We start from the raw sequence: 14,350 nt of genomic DNA, 5'->3' as shown, positions 1-14,350 counted from the left end.
ATTGGATTTTTACTGAATAAATGCGACATAAAGTCGAGTTAAAGACTGTATAAGAGAGGTTCGTTTTTTGTTGTGTCTTGTCTCCATTTCTGGTTCAGAACGCTATTGGTATTCAAAATGTTGCTAAATGTTATCTCTTGTACGTCTGCAGATAGTTTGTAGCTTGTTCTTTATATCCGTGTTCTATTCAAACGCGATGATGTTGCCTCCAATATTATATTTAACATGGATTTATTTTTCATTATTATAAGTACGCACTCTTTTACACTTTTAATAACAAGCAAATATGTTACTGGACAGTAATAAATTAGAAGTTTAGTAGCGAAGAGAAACACAAAAATAACCATAATACAATTTCAATGATCCATGAAAATGATTTATTCCTGCTGGACGATGTTCATTTTCAGGTAATCTGTTATATTTTGATAAAACATGAATCGTTATATTATATATATATATATATATATATATATATATATATATATATATATATATATATATATAACGATTTCAGATTTAACCTCAAAATAAAGTCTTTTCACCAATGATTTATGATCTGGACTGTTTAGGTATATATTTAGGTTTGTACTATATTCAAAAACATTTTGTTTCCATTAATCTACTAAGTGTCTAAACCTTTCTTGTAAAAATGTGTAGTGTACCATTCAGTACTAAAAAACAACAAAGCACAAGAAATAAATATGAATGTAGACACACGTGTACGTGGTAGTACAAACTGCACGTGTGTTACGAATGTAATTCAGTTTATCAGTAACACCGTTCGCACGCCCTTAAGCATAAGCACGAAAGGTGTCAACTTACAACAGTTTCAGGGAAATTATCGAATTGAAAACGATATCGACTGGGCATTCCCTACTTGTGGAACTGAGAGTGCATGAACCGCACAGGTCAACAGGAATAAAACATGAGTATTGTCCCCCGGGATAGTTTGTTGATTGTAGTGAATTAATAACCGTTCTAGTATTACACACATATTTGTTTTAATATTAATAATATAACGTAACTCATTTAATAATTTAGTTTTTTCTACCTAGTCAAAGTTTGAAACATAATGAGGTTATTACCACGAGTGACAAATGCTTATAGGAAAAATGAAAATTATTAATTTTATAGTGTTATATAAATACCAATCAAATATGAAGTGGACTCCAATTACAAATCACTTTAAAACAACTAAAAATATGTGTGTAGAACAAGCAAACTACCTAATTCATAAAATAGACATTTTAATCCCTGATAGTGTATATATTTGAAACAGGTTACCTGAATTTTACTTTCCAAAATTCGTGGTTTTAACGAAAATTATAACTGTCTTACAACAAGGCAATGTAAGAATTTCGAGATGAAGCTGTTGGAGAATTTATATTTATTAATAATACACTGGATAAAATGTAGTGAGTTCTCAATAAAATTAACACATAAACATGCATATGTTTGAATATGTACATTGCATGTACTGTATACAGTGTATAGAAAATATCTGCAAGTTAATTATTACTTTTAATTGGTTAAACTCTGCACATTGGTGTTAGACCTACTGTATGCTATTTTTGACTATTCACCACTTCAGGAGGATGCATGGCCCGATAGGGGTCAGTAAAAAGTTTTTAATGTAACTATATGTTTAATGCAATCTTTTCACTGTTTAACTAGCCATAGTTTTAAAATTAATATCATACTTTTGCTTTTAAACTCTAATGATATGTATTTGTGTAATGCATTACAATGCAACGCATAACCTTACCTGACAACTTAAATCTTGAAATTTATGAACCTTTTAACAATCTCAACTCAGTTGTATGTGTTATTGAGATACTAGCTGAGCTTTATATCGTTCTACAACATCATAACTTTTTTATATATTACTAATTATTTAAATATTAAACTGTGGGGTATATTCGCTAAAAAACGGGTTTTAATTCTCAAATTGTCAATTTTAATTTTAAGTAGACTTAAATAGACTGAAAGTACTGAAGTTGACTGAAATAAATCTACAAGACTCATATTTATGTTTATGTGAAAATATTAACTAGTTTGATGTAAAATTCCAGTATATCAAACAGTTTTCAAGTAAAATTTAACACTATTTAAATTGCAATACAAATATTTTCATACATTCATTGATAAGCGTAATTATTCAGAACTAAGAATCCTATAAATTTCTTTTAGTACATTCCCAAAAGACAAATGGCTTTCACTGTATGGGTCCACTATACATTCTTCTTGACTTTGAATACAGGTAGAAATATTGTTTTTTTTACAGAACTATGCATTTCAAACGGTGAAAGTTTTATAGAATCAAGTGGATGAAGATAGTATCTGGTACTGCAAACAATTCATGGAGTTACGGAAACAACTGTTCTAAAATAATTTATTCAAATTTAATTAAAAAATTCATATAGTGTATTTACAATATAGCACAAGAAAAAGTAACGTTTAATATAGTTAACCCTTTCGTTACCTTCCCATTTCGACCCCCCCCCATCTAAAATAGTGCAGCTGAGATCGGTTTTTAATATTTCACTGTCGATTTTACAAAAACCTTGGTTATTAGCTTGTTCAATACAAACTTACTCTCGTATCCTATATTATAAAGGAGACAGTGCTCCCAGTCACAAACCTCATTGTTAAATTATAAAACTATATTGTTTAATTAACAATTCGTAACCGACTTTAATTAGTGGTATTAGTTATAGTAACTTTAAAAAATGCAATCTGATTCTTCTATGTAACTCTTGTATTTATAGGGAACGGAGAGTTTTGGAGGAAGTCTGAAAGAGAGAAAATATTAATAAAGTTCGGACAGTATAGAAGTGGAATGGCAGCGAGAATGTTATTGTTGGATACACACACGCGCGCGTACTCACGCACTCGCACAGACCGCCCTGAAGCCTTACTGCTGGACGTGAGACTATGCCTGAACGTGACATTGCTGTAGAATTTTGACTTGTTTACCACACAGAATATATTCTTCAGGATAAACATACCTTCGTGTTTAATGAGATACTCGTAGATTGAGCAAATGAGACTTAATGAGATTGTAAAACTCTCATGAGAGCCATAACCAACTGACTTGTTCTCATTAGTTGGATCTTAACCGTAGTATTTAACAATGCATAACTAAAAACACCTTATTCAAGGTCCCATTATGATCGGGACAATAATTCTTCATAAATACAATTTTTATTTGAATATCCAAGCGTTTTTATAACAAAGAACATCTTCACTAACATAACAGTTGCGGTAGTGTGAATGCTAAATATTTTTCGTAATTAATCAATATCGAAAAAATTATGTTAGTAACCGGATAGTGATACTCCTGGTATAAAATCTTACACAATGCAATTGAATAAAAGCAGCATTTTTATTGTATAATATAAGTATAATTATCATATAACAACATGTATTTTAGTAAGATGTTTGAATATAACAATGGCTCTAAAATAAACAAGTTTTGTGAAAACAATTTTCAAAAGAAATTATAATCAACTAATAAAATGTATGTTGTAAAGAACAATAACGCTTAATAGAATATTAAACTCGGGCCATTATCATAAAAAATGCGATAGTTATGGTAAATTTTAATTGTATGAAAACAAATAATAATAAAATTGTGAAAAGTGTTAAATAAAGCTCACAATTTACAACCAAATGGAAAATGAGTTCTATTATTAATAATTCATACTTCAATAAATTAAAGTAGACTTCCCATCGGAAAATGTGTTTTCCAGCACCTCATTACTAATGATACAAATGCTAGAGCTCCTAACTAGTGAAGAGGGCAGAGAAGTTAAGTCTGTGAACCTCGAGTAAAGTGTCTCTGAAAGAGATACACTTTTAATTGATAGCACCTACGTTATTTCGAGCCAATTTCTTTGAAACTTGCATTGGGTTCAACAGCGGTTTTCAGCTCATTAGTCTTATTTTAACTTTAAAATGAATCTGTTCCAAGTAAAACATAAATCTTTATAAATGTACAGGATTTGTTTCTTAGAAATATACGATTGTTGTAGTAAGTTGTAAAACATTTTAACAAAGGATTATAAAATGAGTTTTATTTAAAATTACAGGTAGGTTTAAGTTTTGTAACTAAAGCTATTGATAAAGAAATATAGATGACTTTAATAAAACTAAAATTCTACTTCAGATACACATGGTAACGTTATTAACTATTGCCGAGCATCTCACCACAAAGTACGTATGGACTTCAATGCCAACTTTAATAATCCTTTTCAATTCTTCCTAATCCTTAATGTGAGACAACAATGTTCTTTAGGATTGCCTCAAAAGAAGAACCTGAAGACGGTAAAGCATGGATACAGTATTTAAATATTGATCACGTCTTCTTTAAGTACAAAAATAATATGACTATTAAAGGATATAAAAAGAAATACAGTTATATCATTACAGAATTAAAACTGAGAAATTGTAAATTTACTCAATATATATTTCCTGCATTACAAAATATGGATGAAGACATTTACCAGAATAAATCAGTGATCTCACAGTTTGTATTATCATTACTTGTTCTGTGCCTACTGGTAAAACAATTTGAGTTGAATTATATTGTACGGGAAAGAGTTGGGTTTGAAATTAAATGACCTCACAATTATTCATACAATAATGTATTCCAGATTTAGTAATTACCTTCACTTCTCATAATTGTATTATATTTAATCGTTTGAAATGAAGCAATATTGCTCATACAATTTGTATAAATACATTAATATTTCATTTTACAATTTATATTCATATTCCAAGTTAAATTTACTCTTATAAAACAAAATTCATTGAATAAAAATAATTTGAGAGATTGTAACAAATTTCTACTATTGAAATTATACAATAAAGTACAATAATTGTTATACTTGATATTCTGTTGCTAATTTTAAGGTAATAAACAATTTGGTTTTGGTTCTCAGACTACATTTCGTAATTTTTTTATTTATACATTTTAGTTAAAAAGATGATCTCAGTCCCGGTTTGGTAAAAATTAGCCATGCCAGCTGAGTTTCCTATTTCTTGACTCTCGATATTCCCACTTATCAACTCATTGTATGTTTAAGGTTACTTCTTTCAAGCTGTACTAGTGGACTTCGGTACCAGTTGCGGAAGAAGACAGTGCCTTGGGGAAAACCTTTGACTATGTTCTCGCTCTCCCAGACAAGCTGTTACAGGAATAAGGAATTCTACGATGCTATTCATCGGAAATAGATTTGACAGAGTACGTAGTCTTCAAAGGCAGCAAATTCAGTCCTCAAGAATGTATTAAAGCTAGTAAATTTAAGTAAATCTCTTACTTGACGTATTTGCTCCAAATAAAAGTGACCGTGATGCTTGCACATTGAGGCCGTGATACTGCACATTGAGGCCGTGATACTGCACATTGAGGCCGTGATACTGCACAATGAGGCCGTGATACTGCACATTGAGGCCGTGATACTGCACATTGAGGCCGTGATACTGCACATTGAGGCCGTGATACTGCACATTGAGGCCGTGATACTGCACATTGAGGCCGTGATACTGCACAATGAGGCCATGATACTGCACAATGAGGCCGTGATACTGCACAATGAGGCCGTGATACTGCACATTGAGGCCGTGATACTGCACATTGAGGCCGTGATACTGCACAATGAGGCCATGATACTGCACAATGAGGCCGTGATACTGCACAATGAGGCCATGATACTGCACAATGAGGCCATGATACTGCACAATGAGGGCGTGATACTGCACATTGAGGCCGTGCATTTCTCCCTGACGAGTTACAAAAATTTACAAACATCTTTTCCGGAAGATTTACTCTGACATCCGACATTCTTGTAGACTGAATCTTTATTATGTTTCGAGTGCTTTCTATATGACCATTAAACTTCGGTTGACTGACAATCAAGAGCATAGTCTCATAGGCTACGTACGCCAACAACCCAAACAAATATCCTTTCCCCTGACGATAAAGTCAATCAGAGTATCTTTACAAACCTGGAATGTTCCAACCTTGAAGTCAAGACACAGGCAGATATATAGCATTGATAGTAAGCGTTCTCAGTAGCCTCCCAGGAGGGATCACTTCTGGCTGGTTTATGCCATCCAGTTGAACCCACCACTGGGCAAAAACCGATGTGTCAATTAAATCTGGGCAACCTCATCAGGCCACAAACACCCAAAACATCCATCCATCCATCGATATCCAGGAGCGGCACATCACTAACCGCAAATGTCGAGATTCTGGGGTCAATGGGAAATTTGATAGGTCTAGTCTACTGTGGGGGATGGCTGTTTGAGTTGGTGGGGTTTGTCCCTAACCTCAGAGGTATATGCTAGCCTCAACAAAGGTGTGCCACCCCCTGCCTACTTTGACTGGAGAGGCTGGTTCAGAGCTGGCCTCCCCTTTTTCCAGAATGACATTTGTTTTAGATGTAGTGCCTTAATTCTTCCTCATGGATCTCGATAGGAGGCGGCCCCTATCCCCTAACCTTACCCATCCTGAATATCCTATCACTCCGGAAGCAGCGCAAAGGTACTTACATGACTAAGTGAAATTTATAAGCTTCTTGTCCTAAAAGAACAAAAAAAGGGTTCTAAGTAAACTAACAGATTCGGCTTATCTATAGGCCACATTAATGTTTATGCGCTCTGAAACAGGCGAATCCTAGATCTACTCGGAATGCTGTGTGCATCTGTCGTCTGCATTCTCCATTCCATCGGTCGCATTTGCGTTGTGCTTTTGTGCAGTTGTGTTTAGTTTTTCACCAAAGAAGAAATGAGTGTACTTTAAATCGTCTTAATGTATGATCTATGATTTCTTTGAGTGTTTTATAAAAGTCAGAGGCCTAATTAAAAGTTTGATATTAGAAATACTGCATCAGGAAATCGTACAATAAATTGAATTATTAGAGAGTTTTGACTGGGAGAGAGCATACACAAAGATTATAAGCCCATTTATAACAACTCATAATTTCATCCTATTCTACACAAACCACGAAGATATCTGCTTAAAACCTGTTTAATGAATTCAGTTTATTGTTTGTCAGACAAATATATATCAATAAACATTAACTATACGTTCCAAAAAACAGAAGGAACCAAAGAATTCTGGTAGACCAGTTTCTAAGTTACTGAAGACCGTAAATTCAACTGGTTATTTGCAGAATTATGACTGGTGAAGAATATGAGGTACTAATAATGAATGCCACATCGATGTTCGTAGGAGATCCATCTATCCTGGATACCGAGTAAAAAAATGCCATGATATATTATTGCACTGCCTATTTCAATTCTTGAGAAGCCACATTTTGAAATTATAATTTGAACAGTAACCGTCTTAGCTTCTATTAACTCTACGAAATCAAGCATTTAAATTAGCAATCCATTGTTTAGTAGATTTTATAAGTTGTCTCGGTTCTAATCTGTTAGAAAAGTCACAGCTTTAACAACATGTGATATGGGCTATTTAGTTTTTACCATATTATTTCTCCTGGTTGTGTAAAACAAATATATGCGGCTCTAACTTACCCCGTTCGTCTATATGCTTAAGATTTAATTAAGTTTCATTGTTTATTATGAAATGTTTGTATTTAGAAGAAAACTCACCGTCAATCAAAATATGAAAGAATGGTGTCTCATGCACGTAAAATAAATAAATAATACTCAGCAGAGAGTCAAACTAAAACATTTTAATCTTGAAATATAAAAGGTATCTATAAACTAAATAAAACTCTTACCTTCCTAAAAATTATTGAGATATTCTTTTTATGATAATAAACCAGAAATAATACGTCTCAATTTAATACAAAGAACTGCTTAACTCACTAAAACTGTTGCTCCCAATGTAGTTAAATTTAGAGCAGCAAACGTGAATCAACTTCATGCCTGCTCACTATTTAAATATGTACTTTTAAAACAATGTAAAATACAAATTTAAACATTAACTTAAATTAAACCAACTCCTTAAGCAATCAATTACATTACTAAGTCAATGAAGTTATCAATTTATTGCCTGCTACGATTTTAATTTAAAATTTTTCTTTCAAATCTCTTAAATGTTGAATATACTGGTGCAGACCTTGCATGTTTGTGAAAGTTAGAAAAGGTTTAAGTGATTATATATTGTAGTATTTATCAATATTATTGTAGCATTTATTAAATTTTGATTAAAATGGTATCGTAGTTAATTACAAAACTCAACACTGAATGGTTTGTTTTTCGTGCAACTGAAGCACAAGAGACAAAATAAAAAAAAAAACTGGCAAAACCGTGGTCCAGTGAGTTTAAATGCCACTATCCCCAACCTACACAATCGGCTACGTCATCTATACGCGACTTGATTGGTCTGACTGCAAAACCAACCAAGCATTTCGAACCCATCAGTTCCATTGTCTAGCATTTCAGAATCTTCCAGTGAAACAGTCTGTATGAGCAAACATACTTATTATTGTTGTTCCACTCCCTCTGATTTTTATTATTGTTGAATGGATGACCCTTTGTAATCAACATTTAGAATTTCAAAATGCTAAAACAAATTTTTTTTTATCAATTTACTTACAACGCTTGATATATTAATTCCTTGAGTAAACGACACGTAATAATGAATATACTTGTACTTGTACAGCATGTACGGTTGTGCTTGATGCTTGCGCGTTTAAGGCTCTGTGTCGTCATCTGGTTTTTGGCCTCTTTCTGCGAGCTACAATCTGGATGAATCACTGTACTTAAGCAGACCTTCGCTATGAAAATTCTATCTGTAGACATATAAGTTTCAGATGACTATTATAAAGTGTGTATTATTGATGTCAAATAAAATAAAGCAAAAAAATCGTGATCCGCACAATAATATTAGTATATACCTTGATGATAGAAATTAAAATTAAGTTTCCCATAAAGGAATAAAGTTTATACACGAAAGTTCAACACAAGAGGTAATAGATGAATGTAGTGTTTACACGAATATAGTGTCCAATCAAGAAAAAATGGCTAATTATACGATAATTTAAGACTAATATCTTTCATTTGATAATATTAAACAGGAGATAACGGTATTAAGAATTTAATCATTGCAGCAGCCTTGTTGAAAGTAAACAACGCGCATGCACTTCGTGGGTTATGCGAAATCTGATTTTTTATGTAGATTTCGGAGATATGGAAATTATTTGTAAATAAAACTTTATTTGAGTGTATTTGAGTATATATAATAATTTTATACCATTATGATGAATGGTTCACAAAACCATCAGATGAAAGCAATGATACAGTGGTATAAGCCGCTGCGTGAAGATATAATTAAGGGTGAAATCTATCGGAAACGAAATAAATTGGAGTGGAAAAGTCTTAACTATAATTATAATGTTCTCTTACGATTCTTTCTTTGATTAAATGTTATTATTGACGGTGGATGATTGATTAGAAAGGAGTACAGGATTGTGAAATTTATCATTGCTGTAATGGAAATAAATGCATGTAACAAATGTGAGGAAAACTAGATTCGTAGATTTAAATGCTGGTTGGAAGAGGTGTAATTTACATAAGATTAGAAATTAGGATTTTCTCAGCTTTTGTACATTTCACCTAGAGCGTCCTAACTCTAAATAACTTTACTAAATAGTTATAAAAAATGTTAATAAAATATGAACATATACAATTCATGTATATTGCATTCAATGTATTTGATTGAAATACACCTGTAAATTATGCGCAGAAATAACGAATTGGAGCAAATTGGAGTGAGTTATATCGAAGAGGAAACAGCGGAAGCACCGGAAAGGGGGAATGGGCAACCAATGAGTAATGGCAGCCTGTTAATCGAGTAATTTTAAACTAATTATATGAATCAAATATGTTCACTCCATCGTTTCAATTAATCCTCATTTAAGAATAGTTTGTTTTGGAACAGTTTTAAATAAAGCTAGAATAGGTACACTAAATCATGTTTGTATATACAGGGTGTTCACAAAAGGGTGTCAACCTGAATCCAATTTGTTAGTTTTAAAGAAATTAACACAATTATTTTTCTTACATTTTCCTCATATCTATTTAACCCTATTATCCAAATTTGATTTCGTTTTAGTTTAACTAGTTTTAGAGATAATAATGTTTTAATAAAAATACAAAATGGCGGCTAAAGACTAAATAAGACATTTTACGCAACAAGAGTTCTATCGTCCAAAGAAGTTTGTGTATACCCTGTATATAAGTAGATAAAAAGATAAATCCATACAATTAACGTTCCTATGACCTTTTTAGCAAACAAAACAAATTGGAAAATTTATTTCTAATGTAGGTATCAAAAAGTAATCTCAAAATAATTCTTAAATAAAAATTATTTTAATGCATTGTCAAATCCGTCCTACATAAATAGTAAAAATTAGCTTTGCAAAATCTTTGCAGCCAGTTCCCCTAAACAGCTTTATAAAAGAAAACACCTATAATGAATGTAATGAACTTGCAGTAGATGTAAAACACATTTTATACATGTTTTGTTCCTGCTTTAAAAGGAAAATAATTCTCTGATTTTATTATTTCATCAAATGAATAGCAAAAAAATTGTTGGAGGCTTATATCAATTTAATTAGAAAGATATTGTAAGCGAATTAAAAAATATCAACAATAAGAAAAGGTTTATACATTTTTTTAGAAGTTTTGGAAAACGTATCTTCTTTTCCCTACAGTAAATCTAGTAAAGATGACAATATATATATATATATATATATATATATATATATATATATATATATATATATATATATATATGTACACACACATATATCTGAACCCCTCTTGTTTGAATTGGTATGTTTTAAGCATTACTGTAAGTTCGTAAGCACGTGAATATTACAAATTGATTTAAAATGGAAAGATTGTACATTGGATGTGAAGTCAATTCTATTCAGCAGGAGCAACTTGAGAAGGCACCTCGAGACAGTATAAAGAGTTTAATATATATCGCACTTCAGTCAATGCATATCCTTGACCTACCTTCTGAGCTAAACCTTATCTGTGCTATGAATGATAATACAGTCTACATACTCTTGACTGGGAACTACCTGACCTTTGCTGTTTAAAAACCATTAAGAAATAGTTATTTGATTACTATTGGTCTGAAGTATTATTCTTATACTTGTTACAGTTTCTTAATTTAAATGGCTATTCTTATTTAAATCCATGTATTCAGTAAATTCAACAAGACACCAACCATTAACGTAGCCGGATATTTAGAACAGTTCTCATCGTTCAGCGACACAAATATCAGTAACACCCCAAAAAATCTTAAAATAAATAGACAATGTCCAGAATCTCATGTTACCTACAAAAAATTGCAATCGTTATAAACAAACTTCAAAAACAAACAATAATAGTAGTGTGCATAATTAAAGTTACACAATTCTGATTCGACTCTACAAAAATTCGTGTTCTTTAGTAAATTAGTTCAAAAGACTAATATTTTATGTATTAGTTAAAACTATCTCCTACGATATATTTACAAAGTATTTAACTAAAGTTTCTTGTCTACACATTAAATATAGAAATACGATCTCAAAATTAATTTATAGTTTGAGTACATTACAAGTTATGTGGTAATAAATATAAATAAACATACATTATTAACAAATATCCACTAAATGTGGGTTAAATTCTGATATAATAAAATGTATACGTTACCAAACGAAATGCACGTAAAATATATATATATATATATTTGAACAATAGCATTTAGCGAACTTTAGACTTTTAGGATTATAAAAGGTACTACAGTTTTCTCAAAATATTTGGTTATAGTACCATTAAAAATAATATAATTGTATACATAATGATGTTCGTGACGGATTTAAAATTAATGATTTTGACAAAACTAAAAGAAATAATGATAACTATTATTACATCATGGATGGCAAACAAAAGTATAAAACGAGTTCTCAAAGAATACCAGGTAAACTGGTATCATGTAGAAAATGAAAATAATGAAGCTACGTGGGAATGTCTATGGAGAAAGTGATATGAAATTCACTCGCATCTTGTTGGAGGCTTCAATCTACCACGCCTGGAGCAGTGAGACGGGATTCGGTGCGGAGTTGGGAATTTCTCCCAATTACACTTTCTCACTACAGGCGCGCTTTTGGAACATCACTTCTAACCTCTGCGACGCGACGTTTGAAGGAATTTCACAGACAGTTCAAGGGTGCTATTTTGGGGGGGGGGGAGGGGGATACAATGTACGCGTATCTAGTTCAACGAGAAGGAGAGGGATACGTAGATGGAATTATTTTTCCTCGACCAGCATAAGCGTAATATGTTACATCTATTCACTATTCATAGAATTGTGAATTTTTGCCTGTCCCATATGTGTCCATAATATTTGACCCTTCTATCAAGAATGGATAACACTTCTACTTACAAACCATCTTAAACCTCTCAGGTCCTCAGAAATCGCTCCGTCTATATAATGGTTTTAGATAATGAGATTTATAAAAGTACCATATTATATCATATACTCAATATGTAAGAAAGAGCCCTTTCCTACACTTCTATCATCTTGAACCCAAACACTTAATAACACTTTAAAAGAAGTGTGTTCTTCACTAACCCATGTTTTCTAAAAGTGTATAAAATATAGTAAATTTCGACTAATAAAACTAATATTTGAGTTTCTATATTTAAGAACACTAATATAAAATTGGAAGCTTCATCATTTTACATCATTCAAGAAACATTTAAATTGCATGTAAGTGCTTTTTAAAAAATGTAATGGTTACAAATTGCTCAAACCAACTTTTTATCATAAAAGAGGCAATTAATTTCAAACAGTGAAAGGATAACATAATTTTTGGACATTTGCCAATTTTGTATCTTACAAAAATATAAAATTACAATAATGGAATCCATACTTTTCTTCATGTTTTAAAAACTTTAAACATACACATAAAACCTAAAAGAATCAAAGTATATTGATACTGATCACACAAACAATCAAACATACAGGTATACCTGTATATAAGCACAACAATGGTACATTGTACACCACAAGAGAGGGTAAGAGACGTCTATTATGATAACTGCTGATGTTAATTTCAATTTCATAGAGCTGTTGGACCTTTTGAAATAGTTGATTTCATGAATCCACCTTTATGACAATTTTTGGGTTAATTTTGTAAAGGCACTTAGGGCACTAACACTAATCCTAGTTAAATAATTAATTTGAACTTCCTATGACTTCGATTCATGTTAATGAACTACTCACGTGGCGATTGAATTTGAATAAATAATTTTAATTTTTAATATTTACTCACTTATACAATCGGTCCTTAAATTAATAATATAAAACAATATAAGAAATAATTTAGAAAAAAAATTTAGAATACGATTTGAACAATGTTATATTAACTATAGAGAGAGAGGACGCGGCCGAGATGTTACCTACCTATAACTTTGAACGCGACCGACGACAAAGTCTCAGCAGGCTCAGCAGGTCAAGAAGTGGTCATCGCATCAGCGGCCGTGGCCAATCAAATAAGACTAGTGCCTGTGTGAGAGGCTAGCTAGCCCTGGAGTCAATTCCAGCTCCATAACTGTGTACTGTTTCTACTCTAATAATAGTCGATTCCAGTTTCTGGGCTCAAAACCTAAAATTGTTAGTTGGTGATGGGCCACTCTTGTTATTGGGTTAATTTTAGGTGGATTATTATTATTTGATTATTATTATTATAGGTGGATGATTAACTCTTATTATTGAGAACATTGGTTTCGTATGAACTGCGATAATTATGTGACTAATAACGATAGATAATATTAATTCTGAACTCATAGTTAACATAAGCTTTACCTATCATTAGCGATTTACAAATGGGGCGTTACAATAGCATGTACTTTGTAAGTATAACGAGCAGTAAAAACGTAAACTGATTCGTAAAGGGGTTTGAAAACACGACATGAATGATTGACAATACAATCATGCGTGATGAGTCGTTGTATCGTGTGCAGCCCGCGCAACACTAGAGGACTGTGGTGGATATGATATTTCTAAAAGAAGTAAGTTCCTACTGTTCTGAAAGTCACGGGTTTCAGGATTTACAAATTGGCAGAGATGTCAAGAGAGTGATGGAGATTCGATGGAACGGAACTGACACTCGGAGAACATACACGCGATATCTTCGCTAACTGTATCACTAGCCGAGCATCTGTCTATCGGAAACCATATTGTAGATTGACGACTCGTTTTGTAAGGAAATATCAAAAGTTAAAGCTGAAATATCGTGGTAACCTGTTGTTTTCTTAACAATTTTGTTTGATTTTTATTGTTTTATTGTGATGAAATTGGAATTGTGGTTTTGAG

The 14,350-nt window shown here is 32.0% G+C and overlaps 1 protein-coding gene across 1 annotated transcript in view; it reads right to left on the bottom strand.

The window, feature by feature from the left end:
• The window catches only part of LOC124368936 (acetylcholine receptor subunit alpha-like), a 266,468-nt gene that overhangs the window by 134,040 nt on the left and 118,078 nt on the right, over positions 1-14,350 (bottom strand). The gene's annotated exons all lie outside the window — the stretch shown is intronic.

The sequence above is a fragment of the Homalodisca vitripennis genome, chromosome X (genome assembly GCF_021130785.1).
Source record: "Homalodisca vitripennis isolate AUS2020 chromosome X, UT_GWSS_2.1, whole genome shotgun sequence".
NCBI classification, from domain to species: domain Eukaryota; kingdom Metazoa; phylum Arthropoda; class Insecta; order Hemiptera; family Cicadellidae; genus Homalodisca; species Homalodisca vitripennis.
The sequence above is the reverse complement of the archived record's forward strand: the minus strand, read 5'-3'. Positions and strand labels throughout refer to the sequence as shown.